Here is a 25,975-nt window from a genome sequence, read left to right as displayed (position 1 = left end):
GGAATGATAAGGGAGTTGGGTATGAGGAAACCCTAAAGACTCGTAGCAATAGAAATAGAAAAGTATGTAATCATCAGGATGAGGGTGATTCACCATGAGTTAAAGTTGATGGTTGAAGGCATAAGAGATATATATATATATATTGTACCCCCTTTAAGTTGAGATTATTCGATGAAACTTTGAGGTAGACCGATGGATTAATAAGGAAAAACGGATGGACTGAGGAGACATGATAATAAGAAATTAGGAAAATGGGATGAAGTAAGTGACCTTTAAGAAGGTGAAGTGTATGTAAGACCTCTGACTTGATACCCAGAGAGGAAGACGCCAGGTATAAAAGGTATTCCAACATTGAGATGTCTGTTGAGATAAATAACAGAGGTAAATGAATAGTTAGAACTAAGAAGTTCACGTTGAACACGCCCAATATCTTCCAGAACATCCCTACTATCATTACCAAATCATGCAAGAAAAGCAGATAACCATTGTTATCTTTTGGAGGCCATATGGATTGACCTCAGTTTGGAAAAAGGATGGTACCATGACACTAAGTATAGACTATCGAGGTGGGAATGATTGAATGAGATACCCTTGTCAGGGATAGATGAATTGATTTATCAATGGAAGAGTGGAAGTACCTTTTAAAGGTGGAATTAAGGATAAAACCTAAATAACTTGTGATGAACCATGGGGGAATGCATAAAGGTTGGCATTTCACCCTTAATAGGGACATTATGAGTTTGGGTGGTACAGAATGAAGGACTAAGGCAAAAACAACCTTTAAAGATCAGTGGAGAAAGTTTTCAGAACTACATAAACAATGGTTCTAGTATTAGTAAATGGTATCTTGATATGACATGTACCTAGGGAGTACATGATGAAGGTTTTAAAGATAACCTTAGAGGTTTTACAAGGGAAAAGGTAATATTCAAAGTTCTCAAGAATAGAAATTTTGATAAAGAAAATATGACGTAATAATAATAATGCCAAGTGGGGCACATGTTAAACCATGAGAAAGTATAGATTGAACCCAACGAATGTCAAGATTGGTGAAAACAAGAAGGACCCAAGATAAGAGACGTCCTAAGTATGATCAAGAGTCATTCGTGACAATGTTAACCTCTAAAGACCGAGGCAATAACTTATGGAAAAATGGTGATATTTTTTTTTCTCACCAAAGCTTAAGGAAGATCATTTTCACACAAGCAGTGATTTGAAATAAGGTAGAAAATTTAATTGGAGGTGGTTAAAATGACATTGATTGTAAGGAAATTTTACTATCAGGAAAGGCCAAAGAGGTGGCCGACACTTTAAGTGTAAGAGGACAACTATAGGTGCTCGTGCCAGATGAATCCAGTGATGATGGTTAAAGCCGTGAAGGTTGTATTATGGTGTGAAAGATTGACATTCATTCTGATGATTGTGTGATACTCAACCATAATAGTAGTTTGGTAAAGATTTAATTCACGTTATCGCTGTGAGCGGGCTACATATCTTAGAAGGTCCTATCTTGAGATAAACCAAGACCATGTTATGAAAGGACTAAATGAACCTTTGAGCTTCATATCTCCTAATAAAGAAATATGATTAAGAATGGTATTAACATGCTATCGTTGCTTTTATTGAAACTCTTCTGTAATTTTATCTGCTTCATGTCATATGTACGCCAAGTTCAGGAGTGTTCTTCATGAATCATGGAATGGCGATTATGTTTCCTTTCTAGAAGATTTCGGTACGTCATGAATGGACTCCGTATGATTAACTATTAAGATTTCATGGAAAATGAATGACTATAGTAGGTCCGTGGTGGACTATGGTAATACATCAACGATTCCTTGAATAATGAGGCGATAACAACCGTGAGAGTTGTATATGAATGGTTGTTGAGATTGAGTACCACTAATCGGGTCGTGGTGATATATAAGTCATCATTGATAGACTAATTAAGTCGATTATCTACTTATGATATATTTATTCCTTCTTATCGATAAAGAGTAGTATTACTATACGAAGAAGGTTGCGGTATATCAATGGATTGTAGTAGCGATGATGTCTAGAATGAAATCCCAGATTCGATTATCGGTGTCGAGGGAGTTTCAAAGTTGATTGTTTATAAGCTCGAGCAAGAGCATGGGTCCATGGAATGATGGACGGAATAGCAAAAATATTTAGGCATGTGAAATGCGATGCTATAATACTTGATGTTGATATATATACGTATATGTTTTGTTCTCCTATGACAAACCTCTATAGTTCAGAGGTAGATTCCAAGCCAGATATTTTATGGCAGTATTTTTACATATGTACAATTCTCTTCAGTTCGTTCTTTTCTCTTCTTTTCATTTCATGTAAGCTGAGAAGAACAACCCTTCCAGAAGGGGAGGTATTGCCGAATGACTATCTATCTGTGTGATAGAAGCCTAGTAGGATACCACATGTTGTTTAATTGCTTGTCAAGTACTAAAGGCTGGCCACCTTCTGTACTAACTATGCAATAGAACAAGTGTTCATGATCATAGTGATCTCTCAACAAATTCCTTTACTTCTATATGATTGATCAACCTTTGGAAAATAGAAGCAGCCGAAAAAGGAGTAGTAAAAGTATGGTGGTATTCGGAATGGAAACGCATTCGTGACACTAAGGTTGACGCATTTATTAAAAGGTTATAAAACTCTAGTGAGTAAAAGTATATCTAGAATAGTATTCTGTACAGAAGATAGTAACGCTTACGAACAAGAAAAGAAGGAGTATTGAGAAGCAAAAGTTATAGTGCTAGAAGCTATGATGAGAGTCTGTGCAATAGACTTGAAAGAATTTGGAATGATCATTTATCGCGAATTGAATTTTCTTACGACAATAGATCATATGTCAGTATCGAGATGTCGCCTTATGAGATCCTTGAGGGAACACAATGTCGATCTCCCTTATGTTAGGATGAAGTTGCAGGGCGCAATATGCTCAGACTAGCAGTGGTCCAAAGGACCAAGGATATAATAGATCTAATCAGAGGACGGCGGGTAGTAGCCCAAGATGGACATAAGAAATATGTTGATTTGACACGAAAGGAAAAAGAGTAGGAAGTAGAGGACGTAGTGCAGTTATAGGTATTCCCTTGGAAAGGATGTATGAGGTTCGGAAAGAAAGGAAAGCTAAGCCCACGAATTGTTGGACCCTTTGAGGTATTAAGACGTATTGGGAAGTTAGCATATGAGCTAGCCCTACCTCTGAACCTGTAGCAAGTTCATAACGTGTTCCATGTATCAATGTTATGGAAGTGTAATCCGGATGCTAGATATATAGGGAGCAACCAGGAAGAGTTATAGATCGAAAAGGAACAAGTGCTTAGGAGAAGGGTTATCAAACTAGTTAGAGTTTAGTCGTAGAACCACAATGTGGAGAATTGACTTGAGAGTTAGAAAGTGCAATGCTAAGAAAGTATCCCTATTCATTTTCTATCTGATTCCGGTACAGAATCCTTTTAAGGAGGGGAGACTGTAATAACCCCAATTTTTGGAATTTTGAAACACGGATGAATAGTAACTTTTGCTGATGATGCTGATTAAGGAAAATTATCAGACCACGCTATATAGGAGTACTGTTATGGAAATTCTAAGATCGTATTGGTATTCCATAAAGTAAATGAGTGTATGTAAAGGTCGTTAGAATTCGAATCCGGACACTTTGATTTTTCCCCGAAAATCCACCAGATACCGAAAGAATTGAGTATAAGGTAACATGATTAAAAGGATTTAAATTCAAGGATTATAAGAGAGGATCATAAAAGGAATATAAAATATTGAGAAAGATTTAGGGGAACCCAAGTAATAAGATCCCGGATATGATCCCTCAAACGATTAACGAAAATGAGAGATAAGCGAACCGTAAAACAAATAAGCGACCAAGAGACAAGCTTGTACAAGAAGCCAGGGATTATGACATCATCAAACCATAAGATAAAGACATGTGGCATGGAAGTGATATAGGGATGATGAGGTAATCAAGGTTAAAGAGATATTTTTCAAGAATGAATCCGAGCCAAGCATTTTAAACCATAGTCAAACCAAGGTTAATTGTTAACCAAACTATCAAAACACCACACAAATCCACCAAGCAAGTAAACAAATCATTTTTCATCCCCATTTCTTGAAGAAACCTCTCGGCTTCTTTCCTAACAAATGGGAAGTCTAAGCTCATCCACTTGCTAATTTACAAGGTAATTATCCTAGTTTCTCCTAGTTAAGTTACATACTTCCTAGGAATCTTAGCTTCAAAATCATTTCGTAGCATTTTCTATAAATCATTCAAGAAGATGGTGAATAGTACTTTCTTGAAATTAATTTTGTGTTCTTGATTTCTTTGGAAAGATCAAGCTAGTAGGAGGATAGATCAAGGCTCCCTAAGGCTTCCTAGCAACTTATCACTCACCAAGGAAGGTAAAACCTCATACCCTAACCTTTACTTTGAACATTTAGGAGTGTTTTTGATTGTTTTAGTATATAAGAAGCATGATGCACGTGTGTTTCAAGTTTGGTTGGGTTTGTAGTGAGTTAGATGATTGAATCTTGTTTATAGTTAATGAACCTTAGTATGGTTAGTAGCTTTTGTTTGTGATCAAATGAGTTGGATAAAACATAAAGTAATGGACTGGTGTAATGAGGTTTGGATGGATTTTGGTTGTAATTTTGGTTGTAAGTTGTTTTGTGATTGATTTGGAGTAGTATAAACTTTGGTAATCGTGTAAACATAGCTGTCGTAATGCCCGATGCACCTTAGACTGTTTTTGTTCTTAACTTCAGGACCGGTGAACTCACTGTAAGATTCTGACCATTGCCATGTTTAGATAATTCCTGTTACGAGCTTCGTTTTGATATGTGGTTCGCTTGAATTCGATGTACGGTATAGGAGAAACGACCGTTTTAAGTAACCGTGTTTTGCGAACGGACCATTACCCCTCACCTTACTTTGAAACCTTAGTTAAGGCCCTTAAATGACTAATTGGAGTATGAAAAAATTATGTAAAGTGGATTAGGCAGTTGGTAGAGTACTCGCGAAAGAATGGCCTTAAAATTCTTAATGGTTAATTTATTAAAAATGGTGGAGCCGAGGGTACTCGAACGACTTATGTGATTCGTTAAGCGTAGGAGTGACCATAAGCGAACATTAGGGTTCAATTGGTTAAAGTCTAGTTTTTTAAGCGACCGGGGTTTAATTCCGACTTATGTTGTTGTTCATAGGTTATCGGACCCACTCTAAGCTTAAGTCTATCCGGGAACACTCAGGCAAGTTTTCTACCCGTTATACTGTTGTTGTGATGTAAATATATGTATATGCATTATCTTGTGATAAGTGCATGATTGTTATTAGCAAATTTTGCGATATATTGGAGCATGCTGATATGGTATATATGCATGTCTGTTTCGTAATCTTGATATCTAATTGTTGATTCAAATGCTTATAAGTTGCATAATACCTATGCTAGAGATAAGCAGTAGTTGCGTATACCCTTAGTATAGGGGACCCAATGGTGAACATTTTCTAAACCGGGAGTCGATGTTCCCGAGTATAATATATATATATATATATTTATATATATGTATTGATATAGTTTTCAAAACTATTAATCGAATAAGATTTATTCGATAACTTTATTTTATTTAATGAATATTATTTTGAATATTCATTCGAGGACTTATGACTCCGCTTATTTTATTAAATAATATTCTTTATTTTATTAAAGAATAATGTTTCGATAATCAAACTTATTTTTGATTATTCAAATAAAGATCGTACTTTCGTATAAGTATATCTTTGGTTATTTATTATTCATTTCAAGTATGAGTTGTAAAACTTCTTCTTCGATTATTTTTATAAAGATTATCCTTTATGGGAATATTATTTAAATAATAATATTAAGATAATTTCTAACATATCGAGACTGATTTATTTTATTAAATTTGCATTACTCCAAACATTCTTAAAAATGTTTTCGAGTCTTCAAAATGATTTTTAAAAGTTAGAGCGGATCCCAAAACTCATTTTTAGATTTAAGATCTTCATTTCGAAGGGGATTTAAATACTCGCTCAAAACCTGAGGGATCCGGCTCTGTGGTGTATTTTATATTCGCAATGAGGTTGCTGTTTTAAGAAAACATTTTGATTACTTGACCAACGTTCGGGAAGTAAGTCCATCTATTTGAGTCGGCATAAGCAACATAGGCTCAGTGGGCGTCCATGAAAGTATAAGTGGCTCAGTGGGAGTCCATCAATGCGTAGGTGGCTGAGTGGCAGTCCAGCATAGGTCCTAATGCGGCCAGGGTGATGACCAGTGGGGAATTCGTCCATCTACTAGTAGAAAAGGTTACTTATTGGTATCTTTGCCTGATCAGCAAGATATCAGGTTTATGCCAAGGTTTTTTTCTTTCCAAATTCATTGGATATTATAACTCTGTTTATACTTTTTATAACAGAGGTTTCCAAGGAAAGTATGAGATATATATAGGTTTATATATATATATCGGGACTTAATGAAGTATCTCGTAACTTCATTTCTTCTGAATGATATTTCAAAGATTGAATCTATTCAAATCTTATCTTGTAGTCTCATCTATGTGATGAACTTTTGAAACTGATTATACCTTGAATGGTGGTAGTTCAAGTAGTATTCGGAAAAGATATAAGTATATTGGAGTATCTCGTAACTTCACCTTTTCAACTTATATCTGGTTAATGATTATCTTATGCATGACAAAGATTTTCAGAAAAACGTTGAGACAAGGTTAGATATATGAGTGCACCTTGCAACGATATTTTTATACAGTTATAAACTGGAACTCTATGTATATTATGCATGGAAAAAGGATTCTAAGATTTTGAAAAGTATATATACATATATACTAAAGATTTTGCGACTTGGTCGCATTAAGAGATCAAACTTGGTTCATTTCTTTATGACCAAGACTTTCATGAGTACTATGAGAATGCTCATATATTGTTAATTATAATACATACTATTTTGGAGGGCTTGTTGCTCACCCTTGCTTTCTTCTTTCATCACACAACAACAGATAGAAAAGATGAACATGACTAAGCTTCCAATTCGCAAGCAGTTAGGAAACGTTCCGCAGTTTTCTGGAAGCGTTGATGCCGCTATAGCTGAGGTAGGAATTACCAATAGGCTAGGCTTCCAACTTTTGATGCACCAGACATATGTATCTATATGAATTGTAATAATGGAAAGGAATATGTAAATTATTCAGAAACCCTTTTAAGGTGTAATGGTTTATAATTGTGGAATAAAATGACTTGTGTTGTTTTTGGATATTCATCTCTGAGACTATAACTTGTGGTGTGTGTGTATATTATGGGGTCACAATACGCAGTAGTTGGTTGATTATTAAGATTAAGTATTATTAAGGGAAATGGAAATCGTGACAACCCGGATCCCCGACTGTAACACCCCCAAATCCGGGGTCGGGGATTCGGGTTGTCACGAGTTCCATTTCCCTTATCAATACTTAATCTTATCAGTCAACCAACTACTGCGTACTATGACCCCACAATATACACACACATACCACAAGTTATAGTCTCAGAGATGAATACAAAAAAAAACATATATCGTTCCATGTATAATATACACAGAGTTCCAGTTTATAACTGTATAAAAATATCGTTGCAAGGTGATCTCATATATCTAACCTTGTCTCAACGTTTTTATGAAAATCTTTATCATGCATAAGATAATCATTTACTAGATATAAGTTTAAAAGATGAAGTTACAAGATACTACAATATACTTATATCTTCTCCAAATACTACTTGAACTACCACCGTTCAAGGTATAATCCGTTTCAAAAGTTCATCACATAGATGAGACTACAAGATAAGATTTGAATAGATTCAATCCTTGAAATATCATTATAAATAATAAAGTTACGAGATACTTCATTAAGGCCCGATATATATATACACCTATATATATACATTTCATACACTCCTTGAAAACCTCTGTTATGAAAATTATAAACAGAGTTGTAATATCCAATGAATTTGGAAAGGAGAAAACCTTGGCATAAACCTGATATCTTGCTGATCAGGAAGAGATACCAATAAGTAACCTTTTCTACTAGTAGATGGATGAATTCCCCACTAGTCATCACCCTGGCCGTAATAGGACCTTATGCTGGACTGCCACTCAGCCACTTACGCATTTGATGGACTCCCACTGAGCCACTTACACTTTCATGGACGCCTACTGAGCCCATGTTGCTTATGCCGACTCAAATAAATAAACTTACTTCCCGAACGATGGGCAAGTAATCAAGATTTTTTCTCAAAACAACAACCTCGTTGCGAATGTAAAATACACCACTGAGCCGGATCCCTCAGGTTTTGAGCGAGTATTTAAATCCCCTTCGAAAGGAAGATCTTAAATATAAAAATGAGTTTTGGGATCCGCTCTAACTTTTAAAAATCATTTTGAAGACTCGAAAATATTTTTAAGAATGTTTGGAGTAATGCTGATTTAATTAAATAAATCAGTCCCGATATATTAGAATATATCTGAATATTATTATTTAAATAATATTCCCAAAAGGATAATCCTTATAAAAATAATTGAAGTAGAAGTTTTAAAACTTATACTTGAAAGGAATAATAAATAACCAAAATATACGATCTTTATTTAAATAATCAAAAATAAGTTTGATTATCGAAATATTATTCTTTAATTAAATAAGGAATATTATTTAATAAAATAAGCGGAGTCATAAGTCCTCGAATGAATATTCAAAATAATATTCATTAAATAAAATAAACGGAGTCATAAGTCCTCGAATGAATACTCAAACTAATATTCATTAATTAAAATAAAGTTATCGAATAAACCTTATTCGATTAAAGGTTTTGAAAACTATTCATATATATATATATATATATATATATATATATATATATTATACTCGGGAACATCGACTCCCGGTTTAGAAAAATGTTCACCTTTGGGTCCCCTATACTAAGGGTATACGCAACTACTGCTTATCTCTAACATATGTATTATGCAACTTATAAGCAATTGAATCAACATTTAGATATCAAGATTACGAAACAGACATGCATATATACCATATCAGCATACTCCAATATATCACAAAATTTGCTAATAACAATCATGCACTTATCACAAGATAATGCATATACATATATTTACATCACAACAACAGTATAACGGGTAGAAAACTTGCCTGAGTGTTCCCGGATAGACTTAAACTTAGAGTGGGTCCGATAACCTATGAACAACAACATAAATCGGAATTAAACCCCGGTCGCTTAAGAAACTAGACTTTAACCAATTGAACCTTAATGTTCGCTTATGGTCACTTCTACGCTTAACGAATCACATAAGTCGTTCGAGTACCCTCGGCTCCACCATTTTTAATAAATTAACCATTAAGAATTTTACGGCGATTCTTTCGCGAGTACCCTACCAACCGTCTAATCCACTTTACATAATTGTTTCATACTCCAATTAGCCATTTAAGGGCCTTAACCAAGGTTTCAAAGTTTTAAATTAAGGCGAGGAGTAATGGTTCGTTCGCGAAATGCCGTTACTTAAAATGGTCGTTTCTCCTAAACCGTACATCAGATTCAAGCGAACCACATATCAAAACGAAGCTCGTAACATGAACTATCTAAACATGGCAATGGTCAGACTCTTACAGCGATTTCACGGGTCCTGAAGTTAAGAACAAAAACAGTCTAAGGTTAATCGGGCATTACGACGGCTATGTTTACGCGATTTCCCAAAATACCAATCAATTCAACATCAAACCACCACCATTCAACACCATTCCACCATCATTCAACCACAATACAAGATCATTTAACTATAACTCAAGATCTCAACTTATTCATCTAAACCAAGTCAATATGTGACCACGAACATCAAATCCAACAAGTATCACTCCTAACTCCAAAATCAAAAAAACCACTTACTAAACAAAGCTCTAAACATGAGTACACACCCATTACACTAACCCATCATCTAAAAATTATGAAATCCAAACCAACAAAACTTAAGACTAAGGGTTTCAGAAGTTATACCTTCCTTGGAGAGTGGAGAATCACTTAGGAAGCCTTAAATAACCACTAACTATCTCTACTAAGCTTGGATCTTGAAGAAAACATAAGAAAACACAAAGTTAGTTTCTTGAAAACACTATTCACCAAGAACTTTGATGAATTGATTAGCTATGTTAAACATGGAATCTTGAGCTTTAACTTATGGCTCATCTAAGTTATGAATTATGGAAGATAAAGAAATAAACCTCTTGAATTATGATTAAGTGGAGCTTGGGTTTTGGAATTTTCTTCCTTGCTTTTCTTCAAAAAGCCAAGGCAAAAAGATGGGGGAAGAAGAAAATGTGTTTGTTTTGGTTGCTTTTGATTTTTGTGATTAATTGAATTGTTACCATGGTAAATTTTGTGTGGCTTATAATCAACCAACAATTCCTTCCCATTGTGTCATGCTTATGTCATCCTCTTATGTCATCTTCCCACACTTGTCTTCCTCTTGTTGGTGTGATGACATCATCATCACTAACCTCTTTGATTAACTCCTAATTACTTGGCTAATGATCGCTGATCTGTTATACGGTTCGCTTAACTTTCGTTCTCATTTATCGTTTGAGGGATCATACCCGGGATCTTATTACTTGGGTTCCCTTAACCTTTCTCAATAAATTATATTCCTTTTATGATCCTCTCTTATAATCCTTGAATTTAAATCCTTTTTATCCTGTTACCTTATACTCAATTCTTTCGGTATCTGGTGGATTTTCGGGAAAAATCAAAGTGTTCGAATTTGGATTCTGACGATCTTTACATACACTTATATACCATATAGAGTACTAATAAGATCTCAGAATAACAATAAAAGAACCTCTACAAAGTGTGGCATGAAAAGTTTTCTTATTCAGTATAATCAGCAAAATCACTATTCATAAGGGTTACAAAAAGTCCAAAATTTTTGGGGTTAATACAGTGTCCCCTCCTTAAAAGGATTCCGTCCCGGAATCAGATAGAAAACAAATGGGGGTACTTTTCTAGCATTGTTCCTTCTAACTCTGAAGTCAATTTTCCCACATTGTGGTTCTGCCACAAAACCCTGACTAGCATGATAACCTTTCTCCTAAGCACTTGTTCCTTTTCGATCTATAACCTTTACGGGTTTCTCTACATAAGTCAGATCTGGTTGTATATCCACCTACTCGTACTCCACTATATGTCTGGCATCCCGATGATACTTCCTTAGCATTGACACATGGAACACATTATGAACTTGCTACAGTTTCGGGGGGTAGGGCTAGCACATATGCTAACTTCCAAATACGTCTTAATATATCCAATGGTCCAACAAATCGTGGACTTAGCTTTCCTTTCTTTCTGAACCTCATCAATCTTTTCCAAGGGAATACCTATAACAACACTAGGTCCCCTACTTCCTATTCTTTGTCCTTTCGTGTCAAGTCAACATACTTCTTATGTCCATCTTGGGCTACTACCAGCCGTCCTCTGATTAGATCTATTATATCCCTGGTCCCTTGGACTACTGCGGGTCCGAGCATCTTGCGCTCTATAACTTCATCCTAACATAAGGGAGATCGATATTGTCTTCCCTCAAGGATCTCATAAGGCGTCATCTCGATATTGACATACCATCTATCGTTGTAAGAAAACTCGATACGTGCTAAGTGATCATTCCAAATTCTTTCAAGTCTATCGCACAGACTCTCATCATAGCTTCTAGCGTTATAGCTTTTGCTTCTCAATACCCACTCTTTTCCAGTTCGTAATCGTTACTATCTTCCGTACATAATACTATACTGGTTACACCTTTGCTCATTAACATTCTATAACCTTTTAATACACACATCAACCTTAGTATCACGAATGTGTTTCCATTCCGAATACCACCATACTCATACTACTCCTTTTCAAACTACTTCTATCTTCGAAAGCTTGATCCATCATATAGAGGTAAAGGAATTTGTTGAGAGATCACTATGATCATGAACACTTGTTCTATTGCATAGTTAGTACAGAAGGTGGCCAGCCTTTAGTACTTGACAAGCAATTAAACAACATGTGGTATCCTACTAGGCTTCTATCACACAGATAGATAGTCATTCGGCAATACCTCCCCTTCTGGAAGGGTTGTTCTTCTCAGCTTATACAAAATGAAAAGGAGAGAAAAGAACGAATTGAAGAGAATTGTATATACGGTGAATGATCGCTGATCTGTTATACGGTTCGCTTAACTTTCGTTCTCTTTTATCGTTTGAGGGATCATACCTGGGATCTTATTACTTGGTTTCCCTTAACCTTTCCCAATACATTATATTCCTTTTATGATCCTCTCTTGTAATCCTTGAATTTAAATCCTTTTTATCCTATTATCTTATACTCAATTCTTTCGGTATCTGGTGGATTTTCGGGAAAAATCAAAGTATTCGAATTTGGATTCTAACGATATTTACATACATTTATATACCATATAGAGTACTAATAAGATCTCAGAATAACAATAAAAGAACCTCTACAAAGTGTGGCATGAAAAGTTTTCTTATTCAGCATAATCAGCAAAATCACTATTCATAAGGGTTACAAAAAGTCCAAAATTTTTGGGGTTATTACACCGACCCCGGATTTGGGGGTGTTACAATAACAGAGAAAACGAACAAGAGATCACCCATTTGAATTAATTATTGGTGTTGCATCTTTAAGAGGGCAAAAATGAAAAGCAACTCAAGAAGAATGTCTTACAGTAGCTTTCTATCATAGGAAGAACCTAAAAGGGTAGAAGAAGCTCTATTGGATCCTAATTGGGTTTTAGCTATGCAGGAAGAGCTAAACAAATTTGAAAGGAATAAAGTTTGGAAACTGGTACCCAAGCCTAGAGGAAAGAATTCTATTCACACCAAGTGGGTATTCAAAAACAAGATGGATGAAAATGGCATAGTAGTCAGGAACAAATCTGGATTGGTTTCTAAGGGCTATTGTCAACAAGAATGAATAGATTTTGATGAGACATTTGCTCCTGTTGCAAGAATGGAAGCCATCAGTATTTTTCTAGCATATGCAGCCCATGTCAATTTCAAGGTCTATCAAATGGATGTCAAAAGTGCCTTTCTAAATGGAGATTTAGAGGAAGAAGTCTATGTTAATCAGCCTCCTGGCTTTGAAGATCCCAATTTTCCAGAATATGTCTACTATCTTTTGAAAGCACTTTATGGACTGAAGCAAGCACCTAGAGCCTGGTATGACACTTTGTCAAAGTTTTTCTTAGAAAATCATTTCACAAGAGGTATTGTTGATAAAACTTTATTTCAATAGAAAAGTTAATGGCTCTAGTATACTTGTTCAAATATATGTTGAATGATATAATATTTGGCTCTACAGATGAGAAGCTTTGTAAATTTTTTGCCAAATTGATGCAAAGTAAATATGAAATGAGCATGATGAGAGAACTAACTTACTTTCTTGGTTTACAAGTTAAGCAAGTTAGTGATGGAGTATTCATTAGTCAAACCAAATATATTTATGATTTTTTAAAGAAGGTTGATTTAATGGATTGCACATCTGCAAAAACTCCCATGGCCACTGCAACTAAACTTGAATTAAACACTACTAAAAAGTCTGTGGATATTTCAAGCTATAGATGCATGGTTGGCTCACTTTTATACTTAACAGGAAGTAGGCCAGATATAATGTTTGCTACATGTCTTTGTGCTAGATTTCAGGCTGATCCTAGAGAATCTCATTTAGTAGTTATTAAGAGAATTTTCAGATATCTCGAAGGAACACCAAAACTTGGCATTTGGTATCCTAGAGACTCTGGTTTTGATCTAACTGGTTATTCAGATGCAGATTATGCAGGGTGTATGATTGATAGAAAAAGTACTACATGAACCTGTCAATTTCTAAGAAATAAGCTAGTATCCTGGTTCAGTAAAAAGCAAAATTCAGTCTCTACTTCTACAGCTGAGGCTAAATATATTGCTGTTGGTAGTTGTTGTGCACATATTTATGGATGAAAAATTAACTGTTGGACTATGGTCTGCAGTTGAATAAGATTCCTATTTTCTGTGATAACACAAGTGCTATTGCAATTACTGAAAATCCAGTACAACATTTAAGGACCAAGCACATTGATATCAAGTACCACTTCATCAGAGAGCATGTTATGAATGGTATTGTGGAACTTCATTTTGTTCCAAGTGAGAAGCAACTTGTATACATCTTTACCAAGCCACTTGATGAATCCACCTTTACTAGGTTGGTAAGTGAGTTAGGTATGAAACAAAAACAAGTTCTTCAAGCAATCAGGTGATCACCACTAACCTAGCACATTTATCTAAAGTTGAGTGTAATGATGCAATAAATGACATGTCCACAGAATTATATCACTTGCGTGTTACACTTAAGTCCCTCACTAAGGAAAATGCTAAAATCAAAGAAAACAATTTGTTTTTAAGTGAGAGGAATAATGTGCTAGAGTCTCAGTTTATTGAATTTGAAAAATTGAGAATTGAGTGTAAGATTGCTAAGGATGAATTAACTGAATCCTTGAAGAAAGAAGAGATTTTAAAGAAGCAGCTTGAATGAGAACATGAAGTGATTAAGGCATGGAAATCATCCAGAGATGTCCATGCTCAAATCACTAAAGTTCAAGGTATTGAGTCCTTTTGTGATGCAGCCTGGAAGAAGAGTAAAGAGAAGCTTGAGTCCAATTTGGTTGAAGGATTGCTGACAGATGTGGACTCGACGGATGATGAAAATCATCCGTCGGATAATCAGAAGGATTATTCGTCGAGTGACAAGGAGCCACATCCGTCGGCTGTGAATAAACCTATTAGAAAAGCTAAGCTAGCTAAGTTGAATGAGAAATATGGATCAGTTTCTAAGAACTTTATTCCAGGAGAATCAAGTCAAGTCAAGAAGGAAGAGAAAGTTAATATTGGTCATCTGTCTATTAAGCACTTAAATGACAGATTAGAAAAGATTGAGGTTAAAACAGAAGCTAAAAAGAAAAACAATAGAAATGGGAAAGTAGGAATTAACAAACATAACACAACACACCTAATAAATATGCACCCAGAAAAATCTGTTAAGTGTGGTAGTGTTAATCATTTGTCTGTTAATTGCAAACTTGCTATGCCTACTTCCATATTTGCACCCTCTTCTTTTCCCAATATGACTGCCATGCCTATAAATATTATGTCTGCTCAGAATATGAATGCACAATTTTGCTAATATGCCATTTGCACCTAATACTTATTATGCTGCATTTAGTATGCCTCAAATGGCATTTAGCATGCCTTACTGGAATAACATGTTTGCAAATAGCATGCCTTTTCCTGTTAATCAAAATGTGCATGATAATTCTGTTTTAATGACTAGTTTCAAAGGTCCAACTCATATGACTAAGGATGAATCAGAAATTCCCAAGTCAAATGAGATTAAACCTAAGAAACCAAAGAAGAAAGCTAACAAGGCAGGACCCAAGGAAACTTGGGTACCAAAATCAACTTGATTTGATTTTGATGTGTGCATGAAAACAGAAAGAATTTTTGGTATCTGGATAGTGGTTGCTCAAGGCACATGACCGGAGATTCTACACTGCTCACCGAGTTCAAGGAAAGAGTTGGCCCAAGTATTAATTTTGGAGATGACAGTAAGGGTTATACTGTGGGATATGGCTTGATTTCAAAAGACAATGTCATCATTAAAGAGGTTGCCCTAGTGGATGGTCTCAAGCATAATTTGTTGAGTATCAGCTAGCTTTGTGATAAGGGCAACTCTGTAACCTTCAATTCAGAAGCCTGTGTTGTGACAAACAAAAAGAGCAACAAAGTGATTCTCACTGGAGTGAGAAAAGGGAATGTGTATCTTGCTGACTTTAACTCATCAAATGTTGAATCTGTCACTTGTCTTCTTAGTAAAGCAAGTCAATATGAAAGTTGGCTATGGCACAAGAAGCTGTCCCATCTAAACTTCAAGACCATGAATGAACTTGTCAAGAAAGAACTGGTTAGAGGTATCCCTCAAGTGCAGTTTACTAAGGATGGATTGTGTGATGCCTGCCAGAAAGGAAAGTAGATTAAAGCATCATTCAGAAAGAAGCTTGATTCAACAATTGAAGAACCTTTGCAATTGTTACACATGGATTTGTTTGGACCAGTCAATGTGTTGTCCATCTCAAGGAAAATATTATTCCTAGTAATTGTGGATAATTTCTCAAAGTTCTCTTGGACATATTTCCTAAAGTCTAAAGATGAAGCTAGTGAAATCATCATCAATCACATAAGGCAAGTCAACAATCATCCTGATTTTAAAGTAAGAAGAATTAGGAGTGACAATGAAACTGAGTTCAAGAATTCTGTGATGAGATCATTTTATGAAGAAAATGGGATTTTACATGAGTTTTCTGCAGCAATAACTCAGTTACCAAAATGGAGTAGAGGAAAGGAAGAACAGATCTCTTATTGAAGCTGCAAGAACAATACTTGAAGAATCAAAGTTACCAACATATTTTTGGGCTGAAGCTGTGAATACTGCATGCTGCACTCAGAATATCTCTTTGGTTAATCAAGCAAAGTGCATGACACCCTACCAACTGTTCAAGAACAGGAAGCCAACATTAAATTTTCTTCATGTCTTTGGCTGCAAATGTTATATCTTAAGGAATCAAACTGATTAATATGGGAAGTTTGATGCTAAAGCAGATGAAGGAATTTTTGTTGGATATGCTGTGGGAAAAGCATATAGAATCTATAATCTGAGAACCAACATTGTTATGGAATCAATACATGTTGTGTTTGATGATAAAAAGATTGAAAGACTGCAAGATGGAGATTTCCATGAAAGCCTCAAGTTTGACAATGTGGAGATGGTTAGTGATGACAGTGATGATGAAAGTAATCAAGTGACAGTGACTAAGGATAATACAGAAAAATTTACAACTAATGAAGCACATAATTTAACATATGTCGAGTTACAAAATTCTTCATCCGTCGAGAGACAATGTGCCTTATCCATCGGGAGACAATCAGCCTCATCCGTCGGGACACAAAGTGCATCATCCATCGGAATATCAAGAGAAGCTGAAAGTCAGAATAGATCACCTACAGAAAGTTCCCCTTTCTCAAATCAAAGATTCACAAACTCAGGGGGAGTTTCTCATAATCAAAACTCAGTCACACATTAAGAAAATAATGAGGCCTCTTCATCTAGAGCTAATCTACCTCAACAAAGAAAATGGACTAAAGATCACCCTTTTGTGCTCATCATTAATGATGCATCTTCTAGAGTTCAAATAAGGAGAGTAACTCAAGAAGAATGTCTATATAGCAACTTCCTATCTAAGGAAGAACCTAAAAAGGTAGAAGAAGCTTTGTTGGATCCTGATTGGATCTTATCTATGCTGGAGGAGCTAAACCAATTTGAAAGGAATAAGGTATGGAAGCTGCCCAAAACTAAAGGAAAGTATCCAATTGACACCAAGTGCATATTCAGAAACAAGATGGATGAAAATGGCATAGTAGTCAGGAACAAAGCTAGATTGGTTGCTAAGGGCTACTGTCAACAAGAAGGAATAGATTTTGATGAAACCTTTGCTCCTATTACAAGATTTGAAGCCATCCGAATTTTCTTAGCCTATGCAGCTCATGCTAATTTCAAGGTCTATCAAATGGATGTCAAAAGTGCCTTTCTAAATGGAGATTTGGAGGAGGAATTCTATGTCAGTCAACTTCCTAGTTTTGAAGATCCAAATTTTCCAGAATATGTCTACTATCTTTTGAAAGCAGTTTATGGACTGAAGCAAGCACCTTGAGCCTGGTATGACACTTTATCAAAGTTTCTTTTGGAAAATCACTTCACAAGAGGTACTGTTGATAAAACTTTATTCTTTAGAAATGTTAATGGCTATAGTATACTTGTTCAAATCTATGTAGATGATATTATATTTGGCTCTATAGATGAAAAACTTTGTAAAAAGTTTTCCAAATTGATGCAAAGTAAGTATGAAATGAGCATGATGGGAGAACTAACTTACTTTCTTGGTTTACAAGTTAAGCAAGTCAGTGATGGAATATTCATTAGTCAAACTAAATATATTCATGATCTTTTAAAGAAGTTTGATCTAATGGATTGCACATCTGTAAAAACACCCATGGCCCTGCAACTAGGCTTGAATTAAACACTACTGAAAAGTCTGTAGATAGTTCAAGCTATAGGGGCATGGTTGGCTCACTTCTGTACTTAACAGCTAGTAGGCCAGATATAATGTTCACACTTGTCTTTGTGTTAGATTTCAGGTTGATCCTACAGAATCTCACTTAGTAGCTATTAAGAGAATTTTCAAATTTCTCAAGGGAACACCAAAACTTGGCATTTTGTACCCTAGAGATTCTGGTTTTGATCTAACTAGTTATTCAGATACAGATTATGCAGGTTGTCAAATAGACAGAAAAAGTACAACAAGAACCTGTCAATTTCTAGGAAACAAGCTTGTGTCCTGGTTCAATAAAAAGAAAAATCAGTTTCTACTTCTACAGCTGAAGCTGAATATATTACTGCTGGTAGTTGCTGTGCACATATTTTGTGGATGAAAAACCAATTGTTGGACAATGGTCTACAAGTGGATAGAATTCCCATTTTCTGTGATAACACAAGTACAATTGCCGTCACTGAAAATCCAGTACAATATTCAAGAACAAAGCACATAGACATAAAGTACCACTTCATTAGGGAACATGTGATGAACGGTACTGTGGAACTTCATTTTGTTCCAAGTGAAAAGCAGCATGCAGATATATTTACCAAGCCACTTGATGAATCCACCTTTTCAAGGTTGGTAAGTGAGTTAGGTATGCTTAATTATTCTTGAATCATTTCAGATATTTTTGCAAGATATAATGTAGCCAGAAACTTAATTGATTTTTCTGATTTGGATGAAATTTTGGCCAAGTCAAAATTTACATCCCGACGGATGTTCATTATCCATCGAGTTTGATCATTCGTCGAAATATTATTTATTAATAAAAATCAATTACTTTTCTGGATTATTTTATGACCCGATGGATAATTGATTTATCCACATCCATCGAATTGTCTCAATCTTAGCCGTTAAAACTCTGAACGTTATCCATCGAGTATACTTACAGTTTGTAAGTATAACACGACAGATAAGTGATAGAATTTTTACATTTTATTTATTTTAAAACGGCTATTTTGGGCTATTTTTATTAGTTACTTTACTTCACTTTATTATTTTTGACAGTTTATTTCTGAGATAGTATAAAAGCAGAATTCATTTTTATTGTACTCTTTTATCATTCTCAAATCAATTGCTCTAACTTCCTTTCTTCTCCAAAGCAAAGATTCTCTCTGCAAATTTCTCATTTTCTAACAATGGCACCAGTAGCTCTTGTGAATAAGGAGATTCCATAGTCTGGAGACTTTTACAAGATGATGGACTTTGTGAAGAGCTGTAAACTCAGTTATGCTATGCTGGAATCACCCACAATCTACTGTGAAGTTTGGAGGAGATACGGACAACTGCCCTGTACAACCCATCTGAAAAAACCATAACTTTTACACTTAAATGTAAGCAGTTTCGCATCAATAGTGACATTATCAAAGCATGCTTTAGAATTCCAGACAACACTGCTACTATTCCACACACAGGTACTAATATAGTTAACATGCTAAATTCTATGGGCTGTGCACTTTCTACTTCTAAGTTAAGTGAAACTAGGAGGATAGGTCTTAGAAAAGAATGGAGCCATCTGTGTGATGTGGTAACTAAAGTATTTTCTGGTAAAATTAGCAATTTTGATTCTGTTAACATCTTCATGCCTAACATGCTTTATATGCTAGTTACTGATAAGTACTTTAACTTCAGTGACTTGATCATGTTTGAGTTAGTTTATAAGTTAGGAGAACTTAATAAGAGAGGTAAAAGTGTCTATTATGCTAGATTCTTTATGATGCTTGCTAACTATCTTATTGAGAATATTGTTGTTGAGAACCCAACCAAGAAACTGAATTGTTGGGTTCAAGAAAGGAGAGTCATTGCTGATCTCAACAGGGCAAGTCACCACAAAGAGGTGCCCCTCTTCTACTTTCCAATCATGGGGGGACCTCAGGTAAGTGAGGTAAGCACCACTGTCTCCACTCTTCCAACCTCACACATTTCTTTGCCTTTAAGTGTAGCTATTTCATCTGTGTCTTTGACCCAACAGATGCCTACCCAAGCTACCAAAATAATAATTTCAAAATCCAAAGCTAAGAAAGCCCCCTCTGGTTTCTTTCAGAAGAAATCCGTTGCAAAATCTACTAAACACAAAGAGGGGAGTGTAAAAGAGAGTGAGCAAGGTGAGGGACAGGGTGAAAATCAAAGAAACCCTAAGGATAAGGCTAGTGAGATTAGTGTACCTAATCCTAGCCACACCACAGTTTCCCAACAAACTGTGGTTGTTAATAAGGATATTAGCTCAATTCTAGTTTCATCCTCCCAAAAGCATGTTAATAAGGATTAGTGTACCTAATCCAGGATTATTCGATTCACCACATCCGCTTGCCCATTGGCTTGCGGGTGAGCCACAGAGGTGAATCATAACTCAATTTCGTTCTCCTCACAATACTTTTTGAATTCCTCATTGTTGAATTGTGTTCCATTGTCAGTGACTAGGATGCGGGGAATTCCATACCGGCACATGATATTTTCCCACAGGAATTGTGCAACCTGCTTAGTTGTGATTTTGGCCAAAGGCTTGGCTTCAATCCACTTAGTAAAATAATCAATAGCTACAATCAGGAACTTCATTTGTGTTGTGGCCATGGGGAAAGGCCCCAGTATATCCATTCCCCACATAGCAAAGGGGATGGGCGAGTTGATGGGGGTCAGCATCTCGGGGGGTTGTCTAACGACTGGTGCGTGCTTCTGACAGTGGTCACACTTTTTCACATATTCTTTGGCATCAACCATCATTTCTGGCCAATAGATGCCTAAACGGGTTATCTTATGAGCTAAGGCCCTGCCCCCCAAGTGTTGCCCACAGATACCTTCATCTCCATCTTCAAGAGCCAAGCGTGCCTCATCGGGCCTGAGACACCTTAAGTAAAGAACCACGAAAGATCTTTTGTATAGAATTCCATCTATAAAAGAGTATCTTAGTGCTCGAACAACCAATTTTCGTGCTTCAATAGCATCGTTCGGCAACCAACCGGTTTGAATATGAGTCTTAATAGAATCTATCCATGACGTCCCCAGACCTATAGGAGCTACAAGCTTAACATCAATGCTCCGTGTCTTCAGAACACAGAAGTACATACTTCCTGAACATTCCTCTATCTCTAATGAAGCAAACTTTGATAATGCATCTGCCTTAGAATTTTCCTCCCTCAGAATGTGCTCAACATGGCATTCATCGAATTGGGTCATCACAGCCCTTACTAGGCAAACATATTTAGCCATCGTATCATCCCTTGCCTCAAACTCTCCCTTTACCTGAGATATGACCAGCTTCGAGTATCCACAGACTTTTAAGTTCTTGACTCTAAGTGTCCCTGCTAAGCCAAGACCAGCTATCAGAGCTTCATATTCTGCCTCATTATTTGTGGTTGGGAAGTCTAACTTCATGGCATACTCAATTAAGAACCCATCAGGGCTTTGTAAAACCAAACCTGCTCCACTTGAATTTGTTTTTGATGCTCCATCAAAATAGAGAACCCAGTATTTTTTCTCCTTATCAACCTTTTCTTTGTCCTTCTTATCAACTTCCTTGTCTTGAGGTATGTTATCTTCCTGCCCCCCGACTTCTTGGTTGGGTATGGTACATTCCACAACGAAGTTAGCCAATGCCTGGGCTTTTATCGCCGTTCGTGGCTTATACTTGATGTCGAATTCTCCCAATTCTATTGCCCACTTAATCAGCCTCCCACTAGCCTTGGGACTATGAATGATATTTCTCAGGGCTTGATTTATTAGCACCTCAATCTTGTGAGCCTGGAAGTAAGGATGCAGCTTTCTCGAAGCGATTACCAAGGCTAAAACAAACTTCTCAATAGTTGAATAATTCAACTCAGCTCCATGCAGAACTTTACTGACATAGTACACGGGTTTCTGGATTTTCAGTTCCTCTTTAACCAATACAACGCTCAAGGCATTCTCTGAAACGGCCAAGTATAAGTATAAAACTTCATTAAAAGTTGGCTTGGCCAACAACGGGGCCTGAGCCATATATTTCTTTAATTCCTCAAATGCTTTCTGACTTTCCTCACTCCATTCAAAATCGTTGACCTTCTTTGAAGACTTGAAGAACGACAAGCACTTGTCCCATGATTTGGAGATGAATCGTCCCAGCGCAGCAACCCTTCCTGTGAGCTTTTGAACATCTTTGATAGTTATTGGTGGCTCCATGTCCAGGATTGCCTTTATTTTACTGGGATTGGCCTCGATTCCTCTCTTGGAGACCATTAATCCTAAAAACTTTCCAGACCCTACTCCGAAAGCACATTTCGTGGGATTTAACATCATCTTATGATATCTCAGGACCTCAAATACATCCCTCAAATGGGTTATATGGTCAGTCTTTACTAGAATCTTGACTAACATGTCATCTACATAGACTTCCATGTACTTGCCAATAAGATCCTTAAAATTTTTTTTACCAACCTTGGATAGGTGGCTCCTGCATTCTTAAAACCAAATGCCATAACAAGATAATAATAAACACCAAAGTCAGTGATAAATGATACCTTTGGAATGTCATTCGTGTGCATTTTGATCTGATTGTATCCACTAAACCAATCCATAAAGCTCAACATCTCATGCCCAGCAGTGGCATCTATCAAAGTATTGATCCTTGGTAACGGGAAACAGTCCTTAGGACAGGCATCATTCAGATCAGTGAAGTCCACACACATCCTCCATTTTCCATTGGCCTTCTTCACCATTACAGGGTTTTCTAACCATTCCGGAAATTGAATCTCCTCAATGAAACCAGCCTCTAAGAGCTTCTCTACTTCCTATTTTATAGCTTCTTGCCTCTCTGGAGCAAAACTTCTTTTCATGTACTTCACTGTCTTCCGATTTGGGTCCACATTTAGCTTGTGAGTAATCAGTTTCGGGTCTATGCCTGGCATATCAGCTGCTGACCATGCAAATACGTTACTATTTTCTTGAAAATATTTCACCAACTTCCCTCTAAAGGGCTCCTCGAGCTTGGCTCCAATAAAAGTCACCTTCTCAGGATCTTCGGGGGCTAAAGGAATTGAAACCAAGTCTTCTGCTAGATTTCCTCTTTTCTCATCATTCTTTCGGATATCCAGATCTTCAATAGGAAGAACCTGCCCCCCAACTCCATCTACCCTCAAAGAGGCCACATATCAACTTCTAGCCATTTTTTGATCCCCTCTCTCTTCTCCGATCCCATCCCGGGTTGGAAACTTCATAACTGAATGGTAGGAACAAGGGACTGCCTTGAAGGCGTGTATCCCCGTTCTTCCTATGATAGCGTTGTAAGTCGAACTAGCCTTCACCACTACAAAGTCCAACATCTGAGTTGCTTACCTTGGTTCCTGTCCTATGGTTGTTGGCAACTTGATTATCCCTTCAACGGGGCACTCCACTCCCGCAAATCCATATATCAGCATGTCGGTTGGGGTCAATTGGGAGTCGTTATATCCCATCCTTAAAAAAGTGTCATGGAGCAAGATATCCACTGAAGCACCATTATCCACAAGGACCCTTCTCACCGGGATGTTCCCTATTATCGGGGTTATGACCAACGGGTCGTCATGGGGAAATTTTACACCCTCCAGATCAGAATCATCAAAGGACATTGTTACTCCTGTCCTGGCCCTCTTCGGGGCTTCCCCAACAATATGCATAACTTCTCGAGCATACGCTTTCCTGGAGTTCTTGGATAACCCAGCAGCAGTTGGTCCTCCAAACATTGTGTTTATCACAGGCCCTCGGGGTCGCGGTCCTCTGAAGATTATATTTATCACCGGTCCCCTAGGTTGGGGATTTCTCCCTTGATCTTCTTGATCTCTTCTTCGATCGTCAAAGTTTTTTCTCACATTGTTGCTCCTGTCTCCTCCATGTCTAGTGTACTTGTTCAATCTCCCTTTTCTAATAAGGAACTCAATTTCATCTTTCAGTTGCCTACACTCATCGGTGTCATGACCAACATCCTTGTGAAATCTACAATACTTGCTCTTATCTAACTTGGCAGGATCAGCCTTCAAGGGCTTAGGCCAGCGAATATCTCGATCTTTCTCGATTTCAATTAAAATTTGGCTCCTTGGAGCATTGAGCTTAGCATACTCAGTAAATTTTTGTCCAGGTCCTCCTCTCTTGGGAGTTGAGTCAGGATTCTACTCAGTTCTAGGATACTTGTCCTTAGCGATGTATTCCAGATCGGTCTTCCGCTTCTTACCTCCAGCGGGCTCGTTGCTCACGACTGTCTTCCTCATACTCTCTTCCACCTTGATATACTTTCCTGCCCTATCTTGGAGCTGCAACATGCTTTCAGGGGGGCGTTTGGCCAAGGACATCTTGAAAAACTCATCCCTAGTTCCCTGTTGCAGTGCTATCATGGCTACCTTGTAATCAAGGTCCGGGACTTTTAAAGCTTCCTTTGTGAAATGATTCAAGTAGTCTCTTAAGGATTCCTTCGCCCCCTGCACAATGCTCATGAGGGATGCTAAACTTTTCTCATACACTCTCCCACTGATAAATTGCTTAATAAAAGCTTGACTTAAATCTCTGAAGGACTCAATAGAGTTTGGGGGTAAACGACTATACCACCTTTGAGCCATACCCGACAGGGTTTGAGGAAAGGCCCGACACTTAATAGCGTCATTCACGGGTTGTAGTAATAGTGCATTGGAGAATGTCCTGGCATGATTGGCAGGATCTCCAGTGCCATCATAAGCTTTAATAGTGGGCATCTTGAACTTCCTTGAGATATGGGCATTCATTATTTCTTCAGTGAATGGTGGAGTAGGATCTTCAGGATCTCCAAGGGGAAGAAGATTGCTTGGATCAGCCCTTGGGATAAAAGCCCTTCTCTGTATCAGACCATCCAGGTCTATGATAGGGGGAGGATTCCTCCCCCTTGGGGGTAATGGGGGTCTGGTGTTTTGGTGTTACTCCAAGTCGCGCTTCAGCCTTTGAATCTCAGCCTCATGAGCCCTGATCCTTTCCTGTACTTATTGGGAATTCGTCCCTTGGGTGCTCTTAGGACGTTGGCGACCATCAGCCATCGGCTCTTTTCCAGCACGCCTCCTTCTTGGGGCCACTTCATCATCTGAAGATTCAGAGTCTCTCTCAGTGTAAGGACCAGAAAATTCCTGATCCTCAGGGATTGGAGCCAAACCTAGTATGTAGGGGCGATCACCCTCGTGCTTCACTCCGCCCAGCATGTCCGCTTCCTCCAACCTCGGGGTAAAGGGGCATCCCATATGGGGGTTAGTAGTCACAATAGTTAAATACTCATACCCAATGGGTCGAGAATTCACAGGTGCATGTAGTTGTTTAACTTGGGGATTCATACCTTGAGTAGCCGAGGGAATCGTCCTTTGTGGCTGAGGTTCAGTTGCCCCTATCTGGGCTTCTCCTTGCATGGATGCATAAGTTGAATGAGGAGGTACCTCCACAGTTAACGAAATAACTTGGGTTGTCCCCGTTGGTGTTCCTCCTTCAAGGGCTCTAACTGTTCTCCGTGATCTCGCCATAGTTGTTGTTGTGCCTTTCCCATAGACGGCGCCAAATGTTATGGATCAAAAACTAAAGTATAATAACTTCTGTATTTATTACTAAGGAACGTGTGCTTCAAGGCTCGATTTGACTCCTCTTGTGTTTCGTGACTCAATCTGCCTTAACAAGATGCCTACGTACCT

This window comes from Apium graveolens, chromosome 5 (genome assembly GCF_009905375.1).
Source record: "Apium graveolens cultivar Ventura chromosome 5, ASM990537v1, whole genome shotgun sequence".
Taxonomy (NCBI): domain Eukaryota; kingdom Viridiplantae; phylum Streptophyta; class Magnoliopsida; order Apiales; family Apiaceae; genus Apium; species Apium graveolens.
Note: the sequence above shows the minus strand (reverse complement) of the source record.